We start from the raw sequence: 16,825 nt of genomic DNA, 5'->3' as shown, positions 1-16,825 counted from the left end.
CTTAAGAATATATGTAACCACGGAGGTAAAAAGCCTCTACCAGGAAACTACAAAACACTATTGAAAGAAATTATAGATGACACAAACAAATGCAAACACATCCCATGCTCATGGATGGGTAGAATCAATATTGCGAAAATGGCCACACTGCCAAAAACAATCTACGAATTCAGTGCAATCCCCATCAAAATACCACCACCATTCTTCAGAAAATTAGAAAAAAAAATCCTAAAATTCATATGGAAACAAAAAGGAGCCCACATAACCAAAGCAAGACTAAGCAAAAAGAACAAATCTGGAGGCATTATATTACCTGACTTCAAACTATACTATAAGCCCATTGTCAACAAACCAGCATGGTACTGGTATTAAAACAGGCATATAGATGAATGGAACAGAATAGACAACCCAGGAATCAAGCCAAATACTTACAGTCAACTGATTTTCGACAACGCAAACAAAAATATAAAGTGGAGGAAGGTCACCTTATTCAAAAAATGGTGCTGGGATAGCTGGCAAACCACATGTAGAAGAATGAAACTGGATCCTCATCTCTCACCCTATACAAAAATCAACTCAAGATGGATCAAAGACCTAAATCTAAGACCTGAAACTATAAAAATTCTAGCAGATAACATTGGAAAAACCCTTCTAGACATTGGCTTATGCAAAGACTTCATGACCAAGAACCCAAAGCAAATGCAACAAAACAAAGATAAATAGACAGGACCATTAAACTAAAAAGCTTCGGCACAACAAAAGAAATAATCAACAGTAAACAGACAGCCCACAGAGTGGGAGAAAATCTTCACAATCTATAAATCTGACTAGAGGACTAATATCCAGAATCTACAGCAGACTCAAACAAATCAGTAAGAAAAAACAATCCCATCAAAAAGTGTGCTAAGGACATGAATAGGCAACTCTCAAAAGAAGATATACAAATAGCCAACAAACATACGAAAAAATCCTCAACATCACTAATGATCAGGGAAATGCAAATGAAAATGACAATGCAATACCACCTTAATCCTGCAAGAATGGCCATAATCAAAAAATCAAAAAACAGTAGACATTGGCATGGATGCAGTGATCAGGGAACACTTCTAATCTGCTGGTGGGAATGTAAACTAGTGCAGCCACTATAGAAACCAGTGTGGAGATTCCTTAAAGAGCTAAAAGTAGAACTACCATTTGATCCAGCAATCCCACTACTGAGTATCTACCCATAGGAAAAGAAGTCATTATACGAAAAAGATACTTGTACACGCATGTTTATAGCAGCACCATTCACAATTGCAAAATCGTGGAACCAACTCAAATGTCCATCAATCAATGAGTGGATAAAGAAACTGTGGTATATATCTACACAATGGGATACTACTCAGCTATAAAAAGGAATGAATTAATGGCATTTGCAGCCACCTGGATGAGGTTGGAGACTATTACTCTAAGTGAGGTAACACAGGAATGGAAAACCAAACATCATATGTTCTCAGCAATGTATGGAAGCTAAGCTATGAGAACACAAAGGCATAGAAATAATACAATGAACTTTGGGGACTTGGGGAGAAGGGTGGGAAGGGACTGAGGGATAAAAAACTACAAATAGGGTACAGTGTGTACTGCTTGGGTGATGGGTGCACCGAACTCTCACAAATCAACACTAAAAAATTTACTCGTGTAACCAAATACCACCTGAACTCCAATAACCTATGGGAAAAAAACTCTGAAAGCAAATTAAAAATAAAAAATTAATAAAAATAGGCCGGGCGCGGTGGCTCAAGCCTGTAATCCCAGCACTTTGGGAGGCCGAGACGGGCGGATCACGAGGTCAGGAGATCGAGACCATCCTGGCTAACACGGTGAAACCCCGTCTCTACTAAAAAAAAATACAAAAAACTAGCCGGGCGATGTGGCGGGCGCCTGTAGTCCCAGCTACTCGGGAGGCTGAGGCAGGAGAATGGAGTGAACCCGGGAGGCGGAGCTTGCAGTGAGCTGAGATCCGGCCACTGCACTCCAGCCTGGGTGACAGAGCGAGACTCCGTCTCAAAAAAAAAAAAAAAAAAAAAAAAAAAAAAAAAATTAATAAAAATAAAGCTATATGTCTTCTGAAAAAAAGAACTAAATGCAATCTTACTTCTTAATTAAAAGACAAAGAATTACAAGTCCTTAAGGTAGTAAATTTATTCCTGTGAATATGTGAGCAGAGATTCAACTTTACCTAATTAAATTACAGAAAGAGACCCCTCCTTGATCAGATTGACAAAGAATGAAAATAAATGCTAATTACCAGTGCTGCTAAGAGTGCAATAAAACTTTCACTCTTTAAAAAAAGTGGGGGGCTGGGGGAATCCAGGCACGGTGGCTCACGCCTGTAATCCCAGCACTTTGGGAAGTCAGGGCAGGTGACTCACCTGAGGTCAGTGGTTTTAGAACAGCCTGGCCAACACAGCAAAACCCCACCTCTACCAAAAAATAAAAAATTTAAAAATAGCCAGGCATGGTGTTGTATGCTTCTAATCCCAGCTACTCGGGAGGCTGAGGCAGGAGAATCGCTTGAACCTGGGAGACGGAGTTTGCAGTGAGCCAAGAACATGCCGCTGCACTCCAGCCTGGGCAACAGAGCAAGACTCCATCTCAAAAAAAAAAAAGGTATTCCATGATCAAGTAGGATTAACAGGGATGAGAGGATGGTCCAACATACACATATCAATAAATATGATGCATCACATCAACAGAATAAAGAACAAAACCCATGTGGTCATTTCTGTAGATACAGAAAAACATATGACAAATTCAATATCCTTTTGTAATTAAAAACTCTCAACAAATTAGTTATAGAAGGAAAATGTACCTCAACACAATAGAGGCTTTATATGACAAACCAACAGCTAACATCATAATGAATGGGAAAAAGTTGAAAGCTTTTCCCTTAAGAACTGGACCAAGACAAGGATTCCCACTCTCCCCACTTATACTCAAGATAGTACTAGAAGAGTCCTAGCAAGAGGAATCATACAAGAGAAAGAAACAAAAGACATCCAAATTAGAAAGGAAAAAGTTATATTGTCTCTCTTTGTGGACAGTGTGATGTTATATGTGGAAAACCCTAAAAACTCCACCAAAAAACTGAGAGACCAAAAAATAAATTTAGCAAAGTAGCAATATACAAAATCAACATACAAAAATCAATAGCATTTCTATACAGTAATGGCACATTTTCTGGAAAAAAAAAGAAGTCAAGGAAACAATCCCATTTACGGCAACTACAAAAAATAAAGCACCTTGTAATAAAATTGACTAAGGAGATGACAGATTGCAACACTGAAAACTATAAAACATTGATTGAATACATTGAAAAAGACACAAATAAATGGAAAGATAGTCCATGTTCATGGATAGAAGAATAAATATTGTTATAATGTCCGTATTACCCAAAGCAATCTGCAGATTCAATGCCACCCCCTATCAAAATACCAATGACATTTTTCATAGAAATAGAAAAAACAATCATAAAGTTTGCATGGAACCAAAAAAAGACTCCAAATAACCATAGCAGTCTTGCATCAAAAAAAAAGAAAAGAAAAACAATGCTCATGACATCACACAACCTGACTTCAAATTGTACTACAAAACCTATAATAACCAAAACAACATGGTACTGCTATAAAAACAGACACATAGACCAATGGAACAGAAAAGAGACCTCAGAAATAAAACCATGCATGTACAGCCAATTGATTTTCAACAGAGGTGCCAAGAGCACACAATAAGGAAAGGACAGTCTCTTTAATAAATGGGCTTGGGAAAACTGGATATCCACATACAGAAGAATAAAATTAGACTATTAGTTCTCACCATATACAAAAACAAACTCAAGATGGATTAAAGACTTAAATGTAAGGCCCAATACTATGAAACTAATAGAAGAAAAAATAAGCAAAAATCTCCATTACATTGGTCTAAGCAATGATTTTTTGAATAAGACCTCAAAAGCACAGCCAGCAAAAGCAATAATAGACAAATGGAATTGCATAAAACTGAAAAGCTTCTGCACAGCAAGAGAAACAATCAACAGAGTGAAGAGATACCCTATGACATGCAAAAACATATTTGCAAAGTGTACATCCAATAAGGGACCAATATCTAAAACATATAAGGAGCTCAAACAACTCAATAGCAGAATAATAAATAACTCAATTAAAAAATGGGCAAAAGACCTGAATAAACATTTCTCAGAAAAAGACATAAAACTGTCAACAAGTGTATGAAAAAATGCTCAACATCACTAATCATCAGGGACATGCAAATCAAAACCATGAGCTAACACTTCACTCTAGTTTGAATGGCTATTATCAAAAAAGTCGAGAAATAACAAGTGTTGGCAAAGATGTGGAGAAAAGGAACTATTTTTGATAATGTAAATTAGTACAGACATTATGGAAAACAGTAGGAGGTTCCCCCAAAAATTAAAAATAGAACTATCACATGATCATGATCCAGCAATCTCACTACTAGGTATATGTCCAAAGAAAATGAAATCAGTATATTGAAGAGCTATCTGCACTCCTGTGTTTATCGCAACACTGTTCACAATAATCAAGATACGGAATCAACCTAAGTGTTCATGAGTGGATGAATGAATAAAGAAAATGCGGTATAGCCCAGGCACAGTGGTTCATGACTGTAATTCTAGCACTGTGGGAAGCTGAGGCAAGTGGATTCATTAAGCCCAGGAGTTTGAGACAAGCCTTGGCAACATGGTGAAATCCCATCTCTACTAGAAGTACAAAACATTAGCTGGGTATGGTAACCCACGTCTGTAGTCCCAACTATTTGGGAGGCTAAAGTGAGAGAATCACCTGTGCCCAGGAAGTTGAGGCTAGTGAGCCATGATGGTGCCACTGCACTCCAGCCTGGGCAACAGAGTGAGACCCTGTCTAAAAAAAAAAAAGAAAGAAAGAAAGAAAATGTGGTGTGCTGTGTTGAAGGGGTGTGTGTGTGTATATATAATGAAATACTATTCAGTCATAAAAAGGAATGAAATCCTCCCATTTACAATAAGTGATTTCTCCCATCATTCATGCAACATGATAGAAGAAATAAGTTCTGGTATTTTAATGCACAGTGTGGTGACTATAGTTAACAATAATGTATTGTATATTTCAAAATAGTGAGAAGGCAGGAATTTGAATATTCCTTACTACAAAGAACTGATAAATGTTTGAGGTGATAGAAATGCTAATTTCCCTGATTTGATCATTACCTAATGTATCCATGTATTGAAGTGTCACAGTATGCCTCAAAAATATGTACAATTATTGTGTGTCAAATAAAAATAAACCTTTTAAAATAATTTTTTAAAGAGCCAAGGAAATAAAATGGCACAGCCATGGGGGTCTTTTCTTCTAAGTAGCAGAAAGACCATGCCATTTATACAATGGTGAGGGATTTTTGTTGTTGTTGCTTGTGTCCTTGGTTACCATTAACTAAAGATTATGGGAGAAGCCATCCTTATTCATTGATGACCTCTCTCTAAAAAGGAAAGTAAAACGAAGTGTCAATATGCTCATTAGATTTCCACTTTAGGGATTTAGATGACAACATGCTTCTCCTATGGTAAGGAACTACATTTCAAAGACCCACTTTCTATAAACAAGGCTACAGATCAGTACTGTCCAATAGAACTTTCTATGAAAATGGAAATGCTCTATATCTGTAACTTTCAATAAGGTAGCCACTCCACATGCAGCTACTGAGCACTTGAATGGTGACTAGTATGACTAAGAAACTAAGTTTTAATTTTATTTAAATACGTAAATTTAAATTTAAATAACCACGCATAGCTAGTGACTATCTAAATAGCCAGTGCACCTAAACAGTGCCAATTTTACTTCTCAAAAACTCTTAGAAACCAAAGTCCTCACTAAAGAAAGGGAGAGAAAGACCTAGAAACAAGTTGTAAATGTAAGGTTTCCTGGACAGCCTGTGGGTGGAACTTACATCAAATTGCAGATTAATGGATTCTCAATGCTTCTTTGGTATTACTACCATCATACTGAAAAAAGAGCAAAGTTGTCAGTGGATGGCAACATTATACTTTTTATTTGGAACTGATATTCTTATGGTGCTCTGTATTGTTAAATATACACTGTCACGGGAGGTATCAAATTGAATATTCAACATGACTTCTCTGAGATTTGATTCCCACACACTGAATGAATGTTTTGGCTCTTGGGGGATGGTAGCATAAATATCTGAGCTTTATATCACCAACAGAGGATTCAAGAAGAAATCCAACTTCATTTTTGTGTCTTGCTTCTTTTAATTTCATTTTATTTTCTCCCTTCTCTCTTTCTTAATAGCTGGAGATGGATGGGGGAAACAATTAAAAATAAATGGCATGCTTTGGAGCAGCAATGAGCCTGACTCAATTTTTATGCATTTCTTTCAAAGGACCTTTTATGTTAAATTGCTTACTTGCTATCAGAGAAACTCACAGTGAACACAACTTAGAGATTCATCAAAATGACAAAACTGAGAATCTCCAGGGCAGGAAAAGGTCATCAGACTCTGCGCAGTGCTCGGCCTGTATGAGTCCTTCACAAACACTTTCAGGATGGTGATGCCTTTGTTCCCCTCTGTTCTGGTGGAAATGATTTAGTGAATGCTCTGCACCTTTCTCTCCCTTCAATGCCACCCTTGACCCTTCGCGCCCACCCTTTCACATTAGATCTTTTTGCTTCACTGGCCTTTCCGGATGAGGAAGAGTCTCACCAAATCAAGAATGTACCTTTTCAGAAGAGGTCAATTAGTCCTGGGGAGTAATGAGGACTAAGCTGACCTCTTCACTTTGACCATTGATTTAAACACTATTCACAGGCTCCAGGGTGCTAGTGAGGCAACTCTCTGGGAACCGATGAGGGACATCATCCTCCATTCCCATAACCCATGCCCAGTCACCCCAAAGAATCAGCCACCAGCCGAAGCTCCCTCCCACCCTGCTACATGGTAACCAAAACAAACCCCTTCTGTGTACATTTTCTGTAGCGTGTAATTGCCAACTGGTGACAAAGAAGAATGGAAAGGAAATGCATTAAGACAGTGCCGAGAAAACTATGGTAAGAAGGATTCTAAGGCCACAACCCTGCATGCCAAGAGCAAATTTTGTGGCATGGCTCATGCCTGAAGGTTGGACCAGAGCTGCTTCCTAAGAACTCAGCACCTTTGCCCATGCCACACACACCACGTGGGCCACCTGTGCTCCTAAAACCATAGACTCTCAAGTCAAGAGACCTTGGAGGTTCTTGGAGTCTCACTCTTTCTCACGTGAGAACTCTCTTTTCAAATCCCCCAGAAGTGGCCACCCAGAGGTAAAGACATCACTATTTCCCCAGAATAGACCTACATTGAACCAAATATTTTATGACGGCTATCATATAGTCCTTGATTTTTATCATTTCTGTTCCAAATGAAATTTCCCCGTTTTTCTCCACTGTGAATTCAATCCTCATATGATATGATTTTGAGGTTCTTCCCTATCCTGGTCACTCTTACAGTCAAGGTCAGTAAGAAATTTCAAGCCGAGCCACATATGTACAGATGCCATCATCTGTCTCTAAATGTTTTGAGTTAGCAGAGACGAGTCAGAGGCATGTGAAGAGTGTGAAGGTAGGAGGTGGGGGAAGGGGAGGTAGTAGTAGCTTTATCCTTTCTCTGAAGCAGCACTGAGAGCATATTAGGTTACAGTAGAAGCACATGGAGAGAGGAACAAGGTTTCCTGATGTGAAAGAGCTTCAGTCTTAGAAATAATCATATAATTTTTGAGCACCTATCAATCAAGATCTATTCCAGACATTTTGCATATATTAATCCTTACAAGAAGATAAGCCTTACTATTCTCACTTTATAATGAAAGGAAGGGGCTCATAGAGATTCAATGATTTGTCCAAGGTCATATAGCGAATAAGTGGTAAATAATGTATTTCTCTAAAACTTCCAACTTAGAATCATTTCTCCTGGCCAATGCCACATCCTGGAATTATACAACCTCTTGAAGCCCAGATGTGTTCTGGTTAACTTTTCAGAGCCTTCCAGTCACTCCAGTTTGATCTGATTTTTCTGGGCTCAGATCATTATCTGCTGTGACCTTTAATTCCTTCCTGATTTTTCCAGACTTGCCTCCTCTGACCTTGGATATCTTCCTGATACCACAAGTCAGTCTGGGTCCCTAGTTTTCCCCTCATTGTTATGTATGCACATAACCCTTAGTGCTCTCAAGAGAAAGGGAGATTCCACACCCCTGAGTCACTGAGTCTATGTGTTCTCTTCCTTGCAAGTTCTTTGAAATGATCTGGGTAATCAAAGATGAAAGGAAGCTTTTATGGAGGTCTAGGCTTCTAGATGTCATTAGACGACTTTTAAATTCTCTAGATTTTTCTTCTAAATGTTTACATCTTCCTTCTTTTTTTGGTGATCTTTCCCAAAGAATCCAGTGTCCTCTGGATGTCTCCTGAATTGTTAGAAGGGGAAAAAAATGGAATAAGCATAAGCATCCAATTGCTTAAAGGCTGATTAAATGACTTTCAATGTAGCTCATTTTCAAATAATACAGCCTGAGTCCAATCTCCAGAGACCATGTTTAAGTTGTCCTGCTTGTGATACAATTCAGGTGTTTGAGAGCTGTTAGAAAATTCGTATCAGAAATCCATTGAGGCTGACAATGGGTGTATTCTTACTGAAGAACCTCGTTCTCACTAACTGAAGAGTACTTTGTACTTTTAACAACTGTTTATAAACTAGAGCTCCACGTGGTCCAGTCTTTGCAAGTTATAGCATTCAAGTAAATACAGTCCTAGAACTATAAGTAATTAAAAGTAATTCCAATATTTTCTTGAATTTCTTAAAGGATGTCAAAGGAAAATCCATTTATAACCCACAATAATATTTCTTAAAGCCCTCTCTCTCCATTATTTTCCCTCTCAATATCAGTCTTATTTGCAACTTCCCCAAAGCTCTATATATTTCATTCCCAACCTTCAATCATAAACTCTTCCTTTAAAAACAATTAGCACAGACTTTCTCTTTCCTTTAGGTCTCCCCTACCTAAAGCTTTCCTGAGAACCACAGGAATCCATTCTGCCCTCACCTACATGCAATCCTGTAGTGCAAGATAGTTAACACTCCATAGTCAAACCTTCACTATGGGAACTAGGAGCTGATAGATAAATGTTTCCTTGTTTCTTCCCCTGCACATTTCATAAGCTTTTCACATTGTCCTAGAGACATAATTTGCAAGATACTTAGTATCCTTCAATAAAATCTTTTTTTCTTTTTGCTTGCAGTAGTTACAGTGAATTATGTTGTTTGCAACCAAGAACTGTTTCCAATAAAGCTTCCAATAGCAGCTATTAGAGTTCCAGTTTCCAGTTGCTTCCCAACATTGGCTATTATCAATTAAAATAAGCAAATAGCATGAAATAAAACACCTTTTAGGGTCCAACCTTATAGGACAAGAAAAGCAAATAAGTTTCTCCAGAGTCCCCCCAGTTGAGCTAGCTTTTAACTGTGAGCTATAAACTGGGTGAGGATTCTCATATGAACCAGGGCTCATAGGAGTTTAGCTGGATGGCTATTTCCCTCTTTTAATTACTCTGATCATTTTGTATTATGACCCTCAAGTCTTATGGGATGTTTGGTGTAAAACATGATTTTGTAAAGCTTGACTGTTTCTGGTTAAATTAACTAGAGGAGGGATTTTTCTGACATGCTGATTCCTTCTCAGTGATAACCTGTATCCAAAAGCATTTATCTAAATTTATTTGCCTCATAGCGGATTCTCAAATATGTGTACCAGAGTACCCCTAATAGCAGAGTAAATTCATTCTCTTGGGGGTCTGATGGTAGAAGAAGTGGCACAACTCAACTTTAAAGTATCTCTGAAATTTTGCTTTTATCAAAACATTAGTTTAAACCTTAAATTTTACTTTTGTTCCCTAAAATGCCAATGTCTACTTTTACATAAAAATAATAAATAGAATTACTCTCTAAGAGACTTCCAATTACATAAAATAGATGAAATAATACATTTGTCTTTGCTCCATCTCAAAATGCCATGAAAAATGTTAGGTAATATCAACCTAAAAAGAAAAAGAGATCAAAGAGATGCCAACCAAACTGCAGAAGATGGAAATCAATTGATTAAAACTAACCTAGGCTGGGCACAGTGGCTCACACCTGTAATCCCAGCACTTTGGGAGGCCAAGGCAGGAGGATTGCTTGAGTCCAGGAGTTCAAAAGCAGCCTGGGAAACATGGCAAAACCCCATCTCTACAAAAAATACAGAAATTAGCTAAGTGAGGTGGCACACGCCTCTAGTCTCAGCCACTCAGGAGGCTGAGGTGGGAGCATCGCTTGAGCCCAGGATGTCAAGGCTTCAGTGAGCTGAGATTACACCACTACACTCCAACCTGGGCAACAGCAAGACCCTGTCTCAAAATACAAACAACAACAACAACAACAAAAAAAAAAACAAAATAACCTAGCAGAGTAGAAAAGTTAAGATTTCAAATGACAACAGAGGAGAATGCCAAGCAAACAAAAATTCAGATTTGGTACACAAAATTCTACGTATGGCCAGGAATGGATGCACCTGTATCTCTAAAAGCAGAGTTGAAGACTGGGAAGAAAAGCAGAAGAAAGTGGTTGAAAGTCCATTTAAGGAGCACTTAGATCCCACTCCACCTGTGCTTCCAGGTAGCCCTCAATCCCTAATCTTAGAAGCAGATGGAAGGTTTACTTTATGAAAAAAACTAAAACAGAACGACTGAGCAACGGTTGACTGAGCAGACTGTGGGACGGAAGCCACCTACTGAAAAGAGAGGGATAAGTAAGACTCTACATGTTGAACATAACTACCTAGCCTTGTTCCTTCATGCAGCTCCCAAAATGCTGGCAGCCATATACTCCCCAGAAAATCTGACCCTAGAGAAAAGGCCTAAAGAAATGACATCTGTGAAACACCAAGTGAAAAATCCAGGTGACTGACCCCTGTTGCACAGCAAGGGCAGGATGGGAGCTATAAGCCTAGGGTGTGAGCAATGAAGAATTGTTTATAGATAATTTAAAACCAATAATTATATTGATTAAAAGTTGGTTTGCTTTTTATTATTACTCTGTGCGGCAGTTCTGAGTAACATGGCTCAACTTCAGTGAGAGAGTACTCCTCCAAAAAAAAAAAATCTTTTCTGGATCTAAGTTTTGCAAGTGCTGTGACTATAATTGAGTATTAGCAACATAAATGTAAACTTCAACGTGGCACATTTTAGTGTTCTACCTGAAAGTTCATTCAGAAAACTCCCCATTATTCAGTCAATTTCCAACTAACACAAACTCAGCTGTATATGGTCCCTTTCAGAGTAAGTTCAAAGGGCCAAATTCTTCCACTTTGATTTAGCTCAGTCCATGTCTCCAATCCCTGTGGCACTACATATTCCTGTGTTTAAGCAGTAGATTAAAAAATAAACACCACCACCAAGTAATTGTGAAGAAAAAGAGTCCTTGAATTACTTAAGTTTGTCATTCTACATAATCACTTGGAGTTTTTATTTATGTTTACAAATTAAAGCAGTGACACAGAGAACTGTGAAGAATAATACTTTTGTTTAGCAATTGCAAAATTTATTTTATATGTAAAATATTTCACTTAATTTGAATAAAATCTTTAGAACAGAAATTTATTCTCCTTTCTATTAATTATTTTTCAACTAAAGAACTAACCAAAAAATAATAAATGATTTTATCATTACTGACAATAATTTTGTGATATATGTACATATATAAACACATATATGTATTATAATAAATAAATGTATTCACACATGTGCACAAATTGATCTGTTCCAGATATCAAATATGCTAGGTACATCCCTGATTTGAACCCTACCTTACTCCTGTATCAGCACAGTCAGCAATGATCATCAGATACGTGAAATACAAAGACCAAAATTAACCAAAAAGAAACTTGGATGAAACAGAGACCATAAAGAGATAGAAGGAAACTTAAACCTCAATCTAAAATTCTCAGAGACAAAAGAAAATATTGCCTTCTTGTTGAGGGATGATAAGAATAGCATATTATTTTAGAAAGAAAAGAAAGGAACTTTCTGAGCATAAGAAAGAATTGTTGGAATAAAAAATATGGAGACAAAAATCTTAAACAGACTAAACAGAGGGTAAAGTTGAGAAAATCTTAAAGGAAATGGGACCAAAAAATAACACAATGGAAAATAGGAGAGAAAAGGTTTTTTAAAATAGAGGATTGATTCGGATGGTCTGGCCTCCAATGGGCATTCCAGAAAGAACACCAAGTAAACAGATGGAAGTAAAAATCCGATAATATAGAGAACTTTCCCAGAACTAAAGGCCATGAGTTTCCGAATTGAAATGGCCTACCAAGTGCTCAGAACAATAAATGAAAAACAAACCACACCAAAGCAAACCACTGTGAAATTTCTAAATATTAGGAATAAAAAGAAATCCTAAGAAATTTCAGACAGAAAAACCAGGCATATACCAAGGGTCAGGAATCAATAAGACACTGAACTTTTCAAAAGCACTCTGAAATGAAGAAGATGCTGGAGCAATGCTAGCAATATTCTAACTTTTTAAAACATTTTAATCTAAAATTCTATCAGCAGCAAAATCAAGTATAAATGTACAATAAAAATATTTTCTGATGGCCAAGATCTCAGAAATATTACCTCCCATGTAACCCTATGTCAGAAAACTACTGATACATGGCTTCACAAAAATAAGACAGTAAACAGAGGCATGTAGAAAATGAGAAATACAGTCTCAGAAGAGCTGTAAAGAGACATCTAACAATCATGGGAATACTAAGATCTGCACCTATGCAGCTGGCCTGGAAATTCCCCCAGTTCAGATTATAACAGGAAAATGAAATACTCCAGAGGAAATATCACCAAGGAAAGAAGTGGAATCAATTTCTAAAACCATCTTCTCCTAGAGAATGTGGAAACTAATTAGTATAGGTGCATAACACTAGACAGATTTATTTAGAGAAAGAGATAATTTAAACTCCAAGAAAAAACACAGAGCTGGTACAAGAAAGAATTGTAGTCATGGTGAGCTGTGAGCAATATTTACATCAACCTAATAATGTAAATATTGAGTGCTAATTTAACAAATAATTATGACATAACTGCCATGGGTGAATGAGGCTGGAGAGGAGTTGGTGTGTTTATGAGTTGTATGAGTCCATTCTTGCATTGCCATAAAAAAACTAACTAAGTTTCGTTAATTTATAAAGCAAAGAGGCTTCATTGGCTCACAGTTCTGTGGGTTGTACAAGCTTTGGCTTACAGGGAGGCCTCAAGGAATTTACTGTATTAGTCCGTTTTTACCCTGCTAATAAAAGACATGCCTGAGTCTGTGCAGTTTACAAAAGAAAGAGATTTAATTGACTTACAGTGCCATGTGACTTGGAAGGCATCACAATCATAGCAGAAGGTGAAAGGCACATCTCACATGGTGGCAAACAAAAGAAGAGAGCTTGTGCAGGGAGACTCCCATTTTTAAAACCGTCAGATCTTGTGAGACTTATTCACTATCATGAGAACAGCACAGAAAAGACCTGACCTCATGATTCAATTACCTCCCACCTGCTTCCTCCCACCTACGAGCCTGTAAAATCAAAAACAAGTTAGTTGCTTCCAAGATACAGTGATGGTATATGCATTGGATAAATAGTCCCTTTAAAAGGGAGAAATTGGCCAAAACAAAGGGGCCTCAGGCCCCATGCAATTCTGAAATCCAGCAGGGCAGTAATTAAATCTTAAAGCTCCAAAAAAACTTCTTTGACTCATGGCTCACATCCAGATCATACTGATACAAAGTGTGAGTTTTCCAAGGCTTCAAGTAACTCTGCCCCTGTGGCTCTGCAAGGTACAGTCCCCATGGCTGTTTTCATGGGCTGGCATTGAGTGCCTGCAGCTTTACCAGGCACACACTGCAAGCTGTTGGTGGATCTACTATTCTGGGTTCTGGATGACAGTGGTTCTCTTCTCACAGCTCCACTGGGTGGTGCCCCAGTAGGGACTCTGTGTGGGGGCTTCAGCCCCACATTTCCCCCCTGCACTGCCCTAGTAGAGGTTCTTCATGAGGGCTCTGCCTCTGCAGCACACTTCTGCTTGGACATACAGGCATTTCCATACATCTTCTGAAATCATAGCGGAGGCTCCCAAAACTCAACTCTTGCCCTCTGTGCACCCACAGGCTTAACACCATGTGGAAGCCTTGGCAGCTTCCAGCTTGTCCCCTCTGGAGAAGTGGCCTGAGATGTATCTGGGACACTTTAGCCAAAGCTGGAGCTGGAAGAGCTGGGATGCAGGGAGCAGTATCCCAAGGTTGCGCCAGGCAGCAGGGCCCTGGGCCCAGCCCACAAAACCATTCTTTCCTCCTAGGCCTCTGGGCCTGTGATGGGAAAGGCTGCTGCAAAGCTCTCTGAAATCCCTTCCAGAAATTTTCCCCATTGTCTTGGCTATTAATATTCAGCTCTTCTTTACTTATGCAAATTTCAGCAGCTGTCTTGAATTCCTCCCCAGAAAATGGGTTATTCTTTTCTACCACATGGCCAGGCTGCAAATTTTCCAAACTTTTATGGTCTGTTTTCTTTTTAAATATAAGTTCCAATTTAGGTCATTTTTTGGCATATGCATATGATTACAGGCTTTTCAAAGTAGCAAGGCCACATTGGAACCCTTTGCTGCTTAGAAATTTCTTCCACCAGATACCATAAATCATCTCTCTCAGGGTAAAAGTTCCTCAGATCTCTAGAACAAGGCACAATGCTGCCAGTTGTTTTTGTTTTTTGTTTTGTTTTGTTTTGTTTTTTGTTTTTTCTTGCTAAAGCATAGTAAGAGTGACCTTTACTCCATTTCCCAATCAGTATCTCATCTCTATCTGAGACCACCGCAGCCTGGACTTCACTGTCGCTATCACTATCAGCATTTTGGTCACAACCATTCAACAAGTCTCTAGGAAGTTCCAAACTTTCTCACATCTTCCTGTCTTCTTCTGAACCCTCCAGATTGTTCCAAACTCTGCCCATTACCCAGTTCCAAAGTCACTTTCACATTTTCAGATTTCTTTACAGCAATGCCCAATTTCTCTGGTACCAATTTTCTGTATTAGTCTGTTCTCACACTGCTACCTGAGACTGGGCAATTTATAAAGAAAAGAAGTTTAATTAGCTCACAGGTCTGCAGGCTGTACAGGTTTCTGCTTATGGGGAGGCCTCAGAAAACTTACAATCATGGCAGATAGTGAAGAGGAAGTAGGCCCTGTCCTCATATGATGAAACAAGAGAGAGATAGAGAGAAACAGGGGAGGTGCCACACTTTTAAACAACCAAATCTTCAAGCACTCACTTACTATCACGAGAACAGCATTGAGGGGGAAATCTGTCCCCATGATCCAACCACCTCCCACCAGGCCCCTTCTCCAACACTGGCGATGACAATTCAACATAAGATTTGGGTGGGGACATAGAGTCAAGCCATATCATGAGTTATTTAAGGGATTTAAATTTTTATCTTTTATAAGAAAAGTCAATAATTATAACAAGAAGTAGCAGTATCATATTATCTAGAAATATAGAACTACATATTAAGGAATAAAGCTAAAATAAGCAAAAACAGGGGAGTCTGACTTAGAATGGGAAGGTAGGAAACTGATATTTCTAATTCGTAAATACTATTTGGCTTTTTACAATTCTGTATATGTATTGCTTTTGGCAACATATTTAAAAGGGAGAAGAAGGAAACAAGAATTTTATTGGAAATTCCCAAGTTTAATATGTGTTGAAAATTAATACAAAATTAACAGATAGAAAGGTAAGCGGACACCTCAGGGTTCAAACAACATACCTCCCTAACTAACCTCTCTATGCCAGATCAGGCATCTGGGCCACAGGAAGGTTTTGAAGGGTAGAAAAGTAACACTTACTGAGCACCTAGTGCATGCTAGCACCATTATAGAAGATGGTCAGAGATCATTTTGCTTGATCTTCACCATGACCCTGAGGAGTACAGAAATTATTTTACAGATGAAGGACTAAGTCTCTGAAGGATGAAGAACATAATTGCAAGCACTCATTTATATTTCCGATTGTGAACCTTAGGGGACTGTGGACAGCATCTGACAACTGATTCTCATCACAACTCAGATATGTGGAGCTATTTTACACATGAGAAAATTGAGATCCACCAAGGTCAAGTGACTGACTTTGTCATACAGTGAGTAAGCAGCAGAGCTGCAATGTGGCCCCAGCCTCCAATTACAACTCCCCACTCAGAGCCTTTGGAAGACACAAAGTGTCTTCTCCCTGTTTGTAACCCCAGTACCTCATACACTGTGCATGGCACATAGGAAATGCTCAAAGTCTACTGACTGAAGCAGGCAAGCCTCTGAAGGGATCTCACCTAGTTCATTAGCCCATTAGGACAGGTTGATTCCAGTAGAATCAAGCTCCCAACCTTCCTCTTTCTAGGCACCATGCATGTGACTTGTACAAGGGCTGTCTGGATGCAGATTCTGCAGGGGGAGGCCCTTTCTCCAGAACAAGAGAGAACAATTTAGCTCACCTTCAAGTGGCCCAAAAAGTCAATTTACAGCTCTCCAGTCCTGGACTTAACACTGAAATGTCACACACTTTAAATTACAGGACAAGAGCATTTTCACTCTCACAAAATAGCAAAATTAAATCTTTAATGCCAAAAATAAAATAAAACTGTGGAAACAA

Source organism: Theropithecus gelada, chromosome 5, assembly GCF_003255815.1.
Source record: "Theropithecus gelada isolate Dixy chromosome 5, Tgel_1.0, whole genome shotgun sequence".
Lineage (NCBI taxonomy): Eukaryota > Metazoa > Chordata > Mammalia > Primates > Cercopithecidae > Theropithecus > Theropithecus gelada.
Note: the sequence above shows the minus strand (reverse complement) of the source record.